Source organism: Triticum dicoccoides, chromosome 1B, assembly GCF_002162155.2.
Source record: "Triticum dicoccoides isolate Atlit2015 ecotype Zavitan chromosome 1B, WEW_v2.0, whole genome shotgun sequence".
Lineage (NCBI taxonomy): Eukaryota > Viridiplantae > Streptophyta > Magnoliopsida > Poales > Poaceae > Triticum > Triticum dicoccoides.
In genome coordinates this window covers 634,242,641-634,256,597 of record NC_041381.1, presented here as the reverse complement: position 1 = coordinate 634,256,597, position 13,957 = coordinate 634,242,641, and positions in this window count along the sequence as shown.

Genomic DNA, 13,957 nt, shown 5'->3' with positions numbered 1-13,957 from the left:
CGGTTGTCCGTCCACGAGGCTCCTGTGCGCTCCATGATCATCTAATCTTGTGCTAATGTACAAGAGCTGACTTTCAATGAAGCAATCATAGACGTATGTGCAGGAGTCCAACAAAATGACAATTGGCAAGCTGATGAACAAATACCTCAACTGAGGAACGTAGTGGACTGGAGTAGCAGTTGCAGGGAGCAGCCCCTCGCCTCGGCGGCTGCGTGTTCCTCGCCTTCATGGAGGGGTGCGGTGGTGGCGGCGTCGTCCTCACCTCCGGAGTCGTTCGCGGGCTGATCTGCAGAGACATGACGGGATATATGGCGAGAAGCGGAGGCGACAGGACGGGAGATCGGGCTGATGGCGGCGCAACCTAAGCAAGCCGGGGGTGTTCGGGGATCGTTCCATCCGGAGCAGGAGCAAGGCGTATGGCTGCGACATGGCGCGGGGCTTCCCTGCGTGTCGTGCTCCTAGACAGGGTAGGCCGCGGTCGCAGATAGGGAGGGTGCCCGAGCATCACGGTGCAATGAATAAAAACACTGATTGTGGATGAGATCATGCAGACAAAATTAAAGCCTCTAAATAGGGCTAGTTTTAGGAAAACTGGATGAAAGGAAGGGGCTAAAACAAAACAAAAAGGGAGCGGGGCGGCGTACAATGGAACGGAGGGACAAGGCTGGACGAAAATGTGGGAAGAAACATTGACGTAAGATGAGAGAGGTAGTAGAGAAGGAAGGAGATGTATTGATTGAAAGAAGGAAGGAGATGTAAACCATGGTGATAGTCAAGGAAGGAATAATATTGATCACGGTTTCAATGAAAGAAGGAAGGAGAGATTGATCACCGTTTGTTTGAAAGAAGGAAGATGATTGAATGAATTGATTGTCATGCATGAATTGATTGCGTTTGAAATAATTGTGTCTGGTTACCTTATGTGAAACGATTGCGTTTGGAATGATTGCCTCTGGTTACCTTATGTGATTGATTGCGTCTTGTTTGTCCGGCCAGAGGAACAAAACCGTGAGGAAGAAAACCGGGACGGGGGAAAGAAAATCGGGGGGTGAGTGGGTCGTAGGAGAGGTGGGACTGGGACGGGGGAAAGAAAATCGGGGGTTGAGGGGGTCGTACGGGAGGTTGGACGAAGCGGGGAACGTAAGAGGGGAAACGAAACACTACGTTTTTTTTAGATAGTAGAGATTCCTGCTGTGTGATCCAAATCCAATCGAATATGCTGGATGCTTTTTTTGATGTTGTTGCAAAGGTGACATATTGCTCGATTATCTACGGGTCCAAAAAGGAGGTGTCATATATTGTCTTGTGTGACCCCTTCCTTGCATTGGTCTGGCAAGGTCTGTTGTCTCACAGCCATGGAAGGCATGTTGTCATTATTATGTAGCTGAAGGGCATATCCCAAAATCCATGAAAGAGTATATCCCAAAATCCATGAAAGAGTATATCCCAAAATCACGAAGTTATTTAGCTGGAGGGCATGTTGTCATTATTATGCAGTAGTATCTCATTGCCTCTTTTTAAGGGAAGGGCAACAATCGGATGTTGCTATGACGGCTTAGTCTCTTAGAGGTGCTGACTTTGATTTCTAGAGTGTTTGAATTCATCATCAATTATAAAAATGTAAATAAAATATTAAAAGAAGAAAGAAAAAGAGCGTAAGGTTCGTTTCCTGCCACGCTGACCGCGTTCTGCCTTCCCTTGGTCCGCCCTCACGAGAAAAAACACGCTCCTCCGCCCAGTTTCCCCCCCACCTAAGATAAGATCACACGATGAATGAGGAAAACAGACGCACATCTCGCCCTAAAATTCGGAATGCAATCCAATACTCCTCCGAAGAGAAAGCAAGGAATCAGGGCCGCCTCCCGCAGGATCTTAACCGTGCCCGTGCCTCCTCCAAAGGGGGAGTTGGATCTCCAGGACGTCGCCGCCCCCAAATACTCCCCCCACGACAACCCCAACGCCAGCTCGCACAGCGCCGCATGTGGCGTCGCGCCTGCACATCGACGGCTGGCTCACGTCTGGACATGGCCTTCGCGTCTCGTCGACACCGTACCGGCCTGATCGCGACTGGACACGGCCGCCGGTGTGGACAACCCCGGCCCGGTCACCGCACGTCCACATCAGCAAGTTTCTCCACCTCTCTTTGTTGGATTTTTTCTTTCTTTGTTTCCGAAGTTTGGTAAACACGTTCTTGTCATGCAGGCAGGCATTCTTGTCCTATCAATCAGCCTCCACGACCGGTAATCCAGAGATCTTTCAGGTGTTGTTTGATTTGCTGCACATTGCCCGTTTAATTTATTTATTAAAACGATGATGCATCGGTGTCTTAACCCTACTTTTGCCACTCATTATACATGTTTGTTCTGTTTCAAAAAAAAATTATACATGTTTGCCAAAAGCACACCTCCTCTTGACCATCCAGTCTCCGTATCTTATTTAGCTCATATATTGGCGAGGCAATACAACGCCAGGTTGTTGAACGTTCTGAAAGGTATTACATTTTTTATTTCCTTCCAGTTAGAAACTGCTTACAGTCCCTTTTTCCAAGATCAAGGGTTGTAATACTTAAGAGTGAAAACTTTGAAAATCTCGTGCTTCCATAGAACAAAGGTTCCTTATAATCTGGCCTTTTTAAAGTAGAACACAACTATTTTATCTCACAAAGTATATAAATATTTTGGAAATCATTGTGCTACGTAGGGCAGTTACTTTTTTCTTTTGGCTATGAGAATTCGTATGACATAGTAGATTTTTTACAACATTAGTTAGGATTCATATTGAACACATCTCTAAAACAAGGGAGTACCTAGAACTCGTCTAGATGAGATATAATTTGGTCTCATTCATTTTGAAAACAAAAACATATACAACCCACGTCAGCACACACACATCTTATAGCATCACATCCAATGGCTATAAAAGGTGAATGAGACCAAATTATATCTTATCTAGATGAGTTCTAGCAAAACTGCTAAAACAATTAAAGTTACATTCTGCGTTTTTTTTCAAACCGAGAAGATCATTTCTTGCGGGCCGCGGGTTTTGATTGCTTCTTTGCTACATGATTTCTTATATTACTTTTATGTCCTAAGTGTACTTTTTGGTATGCAATCATATTAGTCCCAGTCGTCGGCCAAACCCTTCGAGAACACCGCCGCCCTGCCATCTCGCCCCCACACGTGCTGATGTGGCTAACCCTAGCAGTCTTCGGGAGGAGGCAACTGTCGGTGCCGGACAATGTCGCCGCCGTTGAGGGACCACGTCCCCGATGTGCCGGCGAGCAATATTGGGATGATTGGTGGCGGCTACCAACACAATCGCGCAAGCGGGGAAGCTCCCGGACAATAGTGAATTGATCTGAGTAGGGAGAATTGAGTGCAGGCATACGGGCCTCCATAGGCTGTCGCCGCCGCCATGACCTCGCTTTTGGAGGACACCGGTCGCCGTGTGGATGCCATCTCTCATTGCGGTACGCCTGGCCGCCGCCGCCGCCTCGCATCTAACTGGCGCGGCCCTCCTCCCCTGCACGTTGTCCTGCCCCACACACAGCGAAGCAGGGTCCAATCCGCAACGGAGCTCGCGCAGCTGCGGCAGCGGCATCCACGTGTTGTTTAAGGTGCGTATGCGAGCTGCTGCTACCACTGATTTTGCCTTTTTCCGTTGTGCGTGGACGTGAATGAACTTGCTTATTCCTAATCGCAAATGATGTTTTCTTTTCAGCACGGTGCAGTGGGCATCAAACTTGGTGCACCATACAGCAAAGCCGTAAACAAAACTTTGAAACATGGTACGCCATACTAATTCAGGATCGTGAATGAGGTTTTCCTTTCTTTACATGAACATGCTTATCCATGCGAAATTAGACAGTGATTTATGATCAGTAATTAAACAGAATAATAATAAGGGGCATTTCAGTGATTAAAATCTTCAGAATAGACAACTAACCTAGCATCCACTAGCCTAAAATCCTGGCCCAGCTTATCCACACAACAAATTATTTTAGAGAATATCCATACAATATACCATGCACAATTACTGTGAGGTGGGTAAATGGATGACGCCACAGGATCATAATTTGATGAAATAGATGGGGACCTTTCAATAGGATATCATCTATGTTGCCCAGCTACGTATGCTTGAAAGGATTTTGCACTGTTGGCCTGACTGTTTTAATAGGCTTGAATTGGTACTAATCATAAGCCGAACTATGCTATTAGGCATTTTGTTTATTCCAGTGCATTTTCTACCTCTTCAAGGATTGCAATTTAACGCAATGCGCTTTAAATTGTGAGTCACCCCTAATGTTTCTGAATGTTTTATTTGAAAAAAATGAAGTTCGAAGTTTATGTTGATGACATTCTTATGATATTTTATTGATAATGTATCATTACTAATGGATTGACACCAGCTTCCAATGCTTTGCAAGTACTCTGATGGTTCTATGATGTGCCTGAAATAAGAGTTCAATGCGGATGGAGAAGATATTGTTCCAAGGGTTTGGATCACCAATTATGTATTTGGATGTTACGTATGATGGGAACTGGATTTTGGGAATGACATGCACGCACTTGCTTTCTATCCATGGTGGACTATTTTCACGCGTAAGTGTCAAATTATTATTCAGGCACATACTTTTTAGTGTTCCCGATGCTATTTGCTAATGTACTTGATGCTCACCATAAAAAAAAGGGCAGTACTCTGCGCCGGCGCACCGGCGCAGCGTTTCGACCGGTCAAACCAGAGCCGCTCGATCTGGACGCGCGTAACCGTCAGATCTGCCCCGCATCTCTTATCGTCATCCTCCCCCACAGGAAATAAAAGGAGAAAAAAAGCAAACACCGCCGCCGCTTGCGGGATCCCGCATGCTGGCCCGCGTTGCTCTCGCTTGGAGCACCGCTGCCCCTGCTCGTCGCCGGCGCTCGCAGCCTCACCGTCGCCGGCGAACCAAAACACCACCCGCCTTCACCGCCGACACCGAAGCGAAAAAATGCCGGTTCCAGCAAAATCAAGATACGGTGGTAGCAATTTTTAGGATGGTTCCAGCAAAAATAATAATAAAAAAAGCCATCGCCGCCGTTGAGCAACACCGCTGTGGGTGGATGTAGCAAAAAATGTCTTCAGTTCCAGCAAAAACAAAATATGGTTGTAGCAAAAAAGACAGGAAAAACACATAGTCAAGGGGTCTCGACAACCTCATCAAAAAGAATGTAACAAAAGAAAGTGTCGGCAGTAGCAAAACCCAAAACCGTTGTAGCAAAAGTGATACAAAAATGATTTCAGCAAAAAAACATGGCAGCAAAATTTGCTTTGTTTCAGCAAAATACGAAGACGGTGGTAACAAATTAGTACACTGGTTCCAGCAAAAACAAACATGGGAGCAGAATCTGGATTGGTTCCAACAAAAACCGAAGACACTGGTAGCAAAAATTAGACGTGGTTCCAACAAAAAAAACTCGAGCCATGCCATGGTCAGAGACATGCGGCGGCCACAGTGAACAGTTGCAGCTCTCTTCGCCAGATGCCGATGGATGCAGCTCCACCGACAGGGGGTTGTAGCACCCACCGCCACCGGTGATGGCATCTCCGGCGACGTGGTTGCAGCTCTGACGCACCAACGGCTGCCGCACCTTCGCGCCGAAATCCGCCAGCGGCCGCCTTGCTTATAGCATCGGCCACACCCATCGCTGGTGCATGCGCTAGGCTGTAGGTGGAAGAACAAGTGCTGCGGCGGTGTGTGGCCCGGGGAACGAAGGAAATGGGAAGAGATAAGATACAAAGCGTTGTGTGGCCAGGAAAACGAGGGGATGAAATGAGATAAGATACAAGGAAAAAGCGGTTCACACGGACCCACCACAACACGCGTCTCGTGCGGGGTTGTTTTGCGTGGAGGTGTAAAGCCAGCGTGTCACGCGGCCGGCCGAAACGTTCCGCCGGTGCCCCGGCTGGAAACGTTTCCCTAAAAAAATGTCTTGCCAGATTAGCTATTCATCTCAAGTTTTGTAGGGACTGCAATAGCCACTGACTGTTCACTGGCCAGGATGACATTTGCGAATGGCGTGGCTGGCAGTTTTAGTGTTTGGGGGATGGCATTTGCGAATGGCATGGCTGGCAGTTTTAGTGTTTGGGGGATGGCATTTTTGACAAAAGGCATGGCATTTCGTTTATTTTAGTTTATTTCAGTTTTGGGGAATGGTAGTGAGTGTATTATGATGGGATTTGGTTTGCTTTTTCTTTTTGCTTACATGCCTAGATTAGTCCCCCTTGTTTGGATTGACATATGCATTTCCAGCCGCGTGAACCAAACCAATGTTTTGTTGTATTGTCACAAAGCACAAACCATGAGATGCCACAGTAGATGTTCGGTTTAATGGTGGATTGTTGAACTACAATAATCGTCAAGGTAAGCACTGTCCTACGGTCTTTCCTAACATTTGATTTGCACTGTGATTTCATAAAGTTTGCATGCCTCATATTCATAGTTAAGAAAGTCCGGTGATACTCGTTGTTGCACTGAGTCCCGTTCAGATTTGTTGACTGTATACAATAGTTTTTGTTTGGTAGGATTGCATTTGATTAGTCGTTCCACACTGTATATTTTATTGCCCACTAGGCAGCGCACATGCATTTGCCTAGTCTATGAAATTGATCGAGCCCCTCAGGCAAAAGATCAGCTCCAACATCCAAGATCGGCCGCAGGTTTGTTAGTGCTTCCCATACCGTGCGCTTGTTTTTGTATTGGGTAGCAAACTTGTCAACCACTAGAGGTGCAAGATTTGTCACAGAGGTCCCATCGATCCATCTATTTTTGAAAAAAAAAACGATGACTTGCTATCTCTAACCTGGATTGAGACCAGGCTGTCAAAAACTCCCCTAGTAGTGTCATCAGAATAACGGAAGTCCTTGCCATGGTCTCCCAGGGTCTGATCCCTTCAGCCACTCCCATCAGACTCGGAAGGGCAATGCCCAATAGCTGAAGGTCATGAACACCAAGTTTGTGAGGCTGGTCGCTCTACAAACGGATGACCAGGCAACCAGGCACTTGCCTCCATGGATTTTGTCAGAACCAGCCCAAAAGAATGCCCACATCCATTTATTGATTTCTACTTCTCTAACTTACAAATATTATTCTTTTCTTACACGTTTGTGTGAATAAGGATTACATTGGCAGAATAGTCAAGTTCTTTGAGGGCGTGGACCATAGCGATGCAAGATTCGTCACAGAGTCCCCACCTAAATATATTGCTCAAAAAGCTGCCAAAGCCAAGAGTCACCCCTTAAGCTTTGGCTGATCCAGTTTATAAGGGAAACCGGATCAAAAACCTAAACAAGTTGACGCGTTTATGAGGGAAACCGGGCCGAAAACCATACAGGTAACAAGATTACGGAAGATGAGGAAAAAGTGCCACCCAGGAGAGGGCATGACCTAGATAGTAGGCAGAAAGACCAACACCACGAGAGACACAAGTAGATGTAGGGTTCTGTCGAGGGATCACAATACCAAGACTCTGCAAACAACCTAACGCACCGCACCGGCGTGCGTACCGAGCCCCACGGCACAACAGAGGATCGACCATAATCAACGAGTGCCAAACCATAACACGAACCTTGACTGGAAGATCCGCCACGGACGGTCAGAATGATTAGCAGGTTGGGGAGGCATCATTGCGTCTTCATTGAGCAAAGGTGAACCAAGACAACACCAAGAGCCCAAAGCTCGCCGTAGCACAACGGCAACCATGGGAGGGTCTTGAGCATGCACAGCAAAGGACGGAGACCATGCGAAGGACAGCCAAAGAGAAACACATGAAGAAGAAACACACCACCGTCGGCCCCAAGCTCGCCGCACCACCACCACCAAAACGCACCACCCTCAACCACACGCCGCATCAGGAACCGTCGCTTTGGGCCCCCAAGATGACGCCTCCAAGGAGGAAGTGTTGTCGAAGACGCAACGCCATCATCCGATCCGGCGAGCCTGATCTTAGGTTTTCACCCGGTGACCACAAAGCAGAGTATCGTAGGTGCTGGAGCTCCACAGCAGCACCTCCTGCGAGGAAGGCGACGTCCAAGGACGCCGCTGCCGCCGGCATCGACTAAGTCGATGCAAGGTTCTCATCCGGAGTCAATAGGAATTGAGACCAGACTGTCAAAAACTCCCCTAACAGTGTCATCAAAGAATGGCAGAAGTCCTTGCCATGATCTTCCAGGGTCTAATGATCCACTCCTATCAGACTCGGAGGCAATGCCCTGCAGCTGAAGGTCGTGAACACCAAGTTTGTGAGGCTGGTCGCTCTGCAAATAGATGACCAGGCAACTAGGCACTTGCCTCCATGGACTTTGTCAAAACCAGCCCAAAAGAATGCCCCATCCATTTTTTGATTTCTACTTCTCTAACTTACACATGTTATTATTTTCTTATCCGTTTGTGTGAATCTGCCGGATTACATTGGCGGAATAGTCAAGTTCTTTGAGGGCGTGGACGACGGCAGCTACTTCAGCTGGTGGTTTTTCCGTTCAGAAGATACAATGATATCCAAGGAGAAACTCCTCCATGACCATACACACGACCCGAGGCATGTGTTCTTGTACGACGAAAGAAACGACAATGAACTCGACTGCATTGTGTCGAAAGTCATATCGTCCAGGTCGATCCAAGGGTGGGAATATGTGATGCCTGCCTCACTCATCTATATTTTCTCATTTTTCTTACACACCTTGCTGCAGCTCATCTAGAAGGCAATGCTTGACTGCGGGCTGATGGTGACCTATATTTTGACATGACATATAGCGTCCCCTACTCCACTTTTGCAAATATCAGACAAGTTAATTGCTGACTAATTCCCAACTCCAAACCTTGGCTTGGTTTGCACAATATAATGGTGCTATTATGCAAACTAAGTACATACTGACAGGCGCTCTCCTTTGAATATTTTGAGTAATTTTTTGTAAATATATTAGATTTTCAAAATTAACTACCGGGCTTTGAAGATTTTTTAAAATACATGTGAAACTATTTTGCCACTAAGTTCAGTGTGGTCGATCATAATCATGTTGAAGTCTGAAATTTAGTGTCCACCTACAACTTGTAACCGTAAATTCAAATATAAAACCTAAGTCTTTTTTTAGGAAGACCCGAGCCTTTTTGGTAATAAAAGATTTGACTTGGTTGTGGATAATAATGAGAATTGCGGGATCACAACTGATGGTGATGATGATAGGTAGACTCTCCATCGACAAAAACGACATTTATCGACCTTTATTCAGTTTGTGGTGGAATGTCCACTGGCTTGTGCCTGGGTGTAGCAATAACTGACCTTCAACTCCAAACAGTATAACTATATTTTATTTAAAAGTATAAGTTAGTGATTTCTCTTCAATACCATGTATATATATCATATACTTTTTAAAAAATATTTGTGGCAATGCGCTATTGATCTTAATAGCTCTGTACGCAAGAGCTTCAAGTTCAATAGTCCAAGCAAGGAGGTATGTCCTAATGCGTCTTATACTTCCTTATTTTTTCTAAGTGCTCTCTCTAGTCTATCGAATATAAATTATATTTTGTTTTTTAATATAGTTTTGTAATGAAAATGCGGAGGATTTTCTAGCTTTTCTTAAGGATTGGGATCTCCTATAAGTGTCGCATAGGAGATCTCATTCGTTAAGCAAATCTAAAAAATCCTCCGCTTTTTCGATGTGAGCCTATATTAAAAACCAAAAAACATTTTATATTCGGTAGACTAAAGGGAGGATTTATACAGTATAAGGAAGTATAAGATGCATTGATCCATACCGCCGTGCTTGGATTATTGGACTTGAAGCTCTCGCATGCATAGCTATTAAGATCAACAGCCCATCGCTACAAATATTTTAAAAAGTATGTCATATATAGACATGGTATTGAAGAGAAATTACTAAATTATACTTTTAAACAAGTAAGGTAGAATTATATTGTTTGGAGTTGAAGACCAACTATTACTGCATCCAGGCACAAGCCGGTGGACATTCCATCAACCTTAATAAAGGTCGAGAAGTGTAGCTTTTGTCGATGCAGAGTCAACCTTCAAATCAGAATCACCATTAGACGTGATCCTAGAATTCTCATTATTATCTACAATCAAGTAAAATCTTTGACTACCAAAAAAACCTCGGTCTTATATTTGAATTTATGAGTACAAGTTGTAGGTGGACACTAAATTTCAGATTTCAACATGATTATGATCGACGAACTTCGTGGCAAAATAGTTTTACATGTATTTTAAAAATCTTCAAAGCCCATAGTTAAATGGACTCACTCAAAATATCCAAAGCAAAGCGCATGTCAGTATAAAATTAGTTCACATAATAGCACAGAAAGTATAGCCAAGATTGAGAGTTGGTAATTGGTACAACAATTACCTTGTGATACTTGCAAAAGTAGAGTGGGGGATGCTATATGTCATGTCAAAATATATGTCCCCGTCAGCCGCCAGTCAAGCTTTGGCTTCTGGATCGAGCTGCAACAAAGTGTATAGAAAATGAGAAAATATATGAATGAGGCAGGCATCACAGATTCCTAACTTTGGATTGACTTGGACGATATTGACCTTTGACACAATGCAGTCAAGTTCATTGTCATTCCTTCATCGGATAGGAACACGCGCCTCGGGTGGTGAGTTTGTTCTTGGAGGAGTTTCTTCTTGGATATCACTGTATCTTTTGGATGGAAAAAACAGCCGGCAGGTGAAGTAGCGGCGGTCGTCCACGCCCTCGAAAAATTTAACTATTCTGCCAATGTAATACGGTATATCTCTCTCTGCACAAACAGGTAAGAAAAGAATACCATTTGTATGTTAGAGAAGTAGGAGTATTAATTCTAGTGGATATTCATGTCGCAATCCGCAGGGAGAAAATGAGCATCATATTTACCGGCTGGGCCACTTGTTGAATGGCTCGTCGGTGGGGAATGGCTTGCTGACAAACACAAAGTCGTTGGCCTTGGGTCTAGGCCTTGGTGCAGGTCATCCTGCTTCGTCGCCGATCTTTTGGCCTTCTTCATCTTGTCAGACACCGACGACTTGCCGGTGATGACGGCCGCCTCTTGCTGCTGGTACTTGATGACGGGCGTGCGACTACGGGTCGAGGCCTGCAGCGGCTGCTTCGGCATCGCTGGCTGGCTATCACGTGGTGTCGAGATGGATGGAGGGATGGGGAAGAGTGGGCAGATGAGAGGTAAGGATCTGTAGTGCAGATTGGGGTTTTAGACGATTCTCCGAAAAATTTGTTGTGATTGCATCGATCATATCGGAGGCCAATGTTCGGGGCGTGCAACTGGTTCAAATCTCATCCACCGATTGTTTCTTTCCATTTTGATTGACGAGACCGTGATTTTAGTTTCGTTCCTTGTCATGCCAACATATACTCCAGTATTATTTAGGTGACTATCTATTTATAAATCTATATATTATGTTCCATTGTTTTCGGTGCACACGATGTTAAAATGGTGTGTGTTCACACATCTCCATGCATACTGTACTCAACGTATCCATTCATTATAGTACTGTATTACCATTAATCACAACCCTAATGATGGCCAATTGCTACCTCCCTGGCTCCCATGTTATTGGCCTCTGGTCCTTTTCTAAGAAGAGTCAAGCGAGGGATAGGGTAGATGAATAGGTTTAAGCCTTCATCCGCCTTTAGGGGTTCGTTTACAATTTCTAAGCTTCGTTTTTCTCTGCAAGCTGCTAGGAAAGCATTTATTCCCAAGCGATAGGGCCGGCTTATAGTTGACTTTGATGCCATGGTCTACTCTCAAGCTAAGAGCATCTCCAGCCGTTGGTCCCTCAGGGGGCTCGAAAATTCGCCGCCTGGGGGCGACCCGGCGAAAAAATCAGCTTGCGACCGATCAGGTTCCAGCCGCCGGCCCCAAGGTCAACCCAGGAGATTTAAAAAAAAAATCAACATACTTTCAGCTATAATTCTGCATGGGCATAAACTTCGGCGCTTAACAGTTTTTTTTACATAACAAACATAAAAATAAAAGCCTAGCTACAGGAAGAATGCGCTGAGCGCGGCGAAGTCCTCGCCGTTGTCGCCGCCATCACCGTCGTCCTTCTCCTCCTTGACGCGGTCGCGTCGCCCCTGTTGGACCCCTGTCCGCCGTCGCCCTGGCGGACCGGCGGCGCGTCGCCGTCGTCATCGTCGAGGACGATGACTCCTCCCACGTCACGGCCACGGCGCCAAGCGGAGTACTGCTCTAGGGCGCGGCACTGGCGCTCTAGCTCCGTCTGCGCCCAGTCCTCGCGCACCCATTTCAAGGCCGCCTCCTCGGAGAGGCCCGGCTCCGTCTTGAGTGCGGCGAGCCCGGGCTCCGTCTTCGGCCTGACGAACCGGGAAGGGGCCGAGGAGGAGGCGCGCCCGCCATCGTTGAGCAGTGCCGGCGCCCGGGATGCGTGTTCGCCGGCCGAGCGGTGCCTCGCCGGGCTCGGCTTTGACGCTGAGCAGTGCCGGCGACCCCGACGAGGAGGAACGGTAGGAAGAAGAGGACGCCGTCCTCCTCGGCATCCACTGGTAGCCGATTCGGGCCGGCGCGGGAGGGTAGGTCACGGGCGGGTCGTTGCCGCCCTCTCGAGGTGCTGGAGAGGACGGCGTGAAGCGAGCGGTCGGGGGCGCCCCACCAGAGGCGTGCCCTTCGCTGTTCTTGCTACCTCTGACCACCGGCGCCCTGTTGGTGGAGGCGATCCACTACGCCTGCCGGTGCTGGAAGTACGCCGCCCATGCCTCATGGTTGCCGGCGGTGTACTGTGGGAGGGCCCGCTGCTCGTCCGTGAGGGACGCCCGCACGCGGTCGACCTCGGCGGCAAAGAGGTCGGGGTGCGCGTCGACGTCGGGCACCGGGGGAATGGGGATGCCGCCGGCGCTGAGCCTCCAAGCCCCCCCCCCCCCGGCCCGGAGCGCATGTCGGGAGGCGCCGGGATGTTGGCCTCGAAGAGCAGGAACGCCTCCCACTCGTGAAGGGAGCGGCGGCCAAAGCCGTTGGATGCCGCCCTATCGTCGGGGAATCGTTCGACCATCGTCTCAGAGGAGGGCACGGGGGAGAGAGACAGAGCTCGGCGGCTGCGTGCGCGGAGAGATGCAGAGAGTTCGACGGCGGGGCTGTGGGTGGGTGGGGCCAGAGGCAAGGGAGAGGCTTGCTTTTATAGGCGGGCGCCGCGTGGCAGGGGGGGGGGGCGTCGTCGCGCCGCCCTTGAGGAATCAATGGAAGGCTGACCGGCGGCAGACTTGCCATTGATTCCCTGCGGGAAACCAAGGCGTTGTGAGGACGATGAGGCGAGTGTCGCTGACTCAGCGGGCCCACAGTTCGTTCGCGCCAAAATCGCTCGCCCCGGCGCCTCCCAGCGTGTCGGGTTCGGCCTGGGTATGCCGGCACCAAATTTCGACCCAAGCCGACGAAAAACAGGCTCTCGAGGACGCGACTGGGTCGATTTTTGGACGCCGGTACGAAAAAATCGCATGGAAAGGGCCTGTTGGGGGCGTGACTGGAGATGCTCTGACCCATGGACTAAGAGCCAAATCAGCGACCAGCGCTTCTGCCTCCGCCTTGACGGCTCAACCGGGTAGCTAGGTTAAGACCCCGATCAAAGCAAGCACGCAGTGGCAACGTCCTCGTTTGTTGGCGAGATGGTATGTAAAAGAGAGAGTCGGCCGGGTGCATCACAAGGTTGCTACCCGCTACCACGTAGCCACGTAGGTGGCGGCCATCATTGATCCCACAGGTGCGGTGCTGTGCATGCATGCATCTTTGGTCGTAGTGGCAGCTTGCCCACAGACACACATCTCATGGACGCATGGAGAAGGATGATAGTGCATGTAGACGCACGCCTCACTGTAATCAGGATAGCTGGCTAGGCCGGGTAGGCTACTAGGTTAGGAGTACCAGTGGCACTGCACATGCATGTAACCACTGCATCCGGCC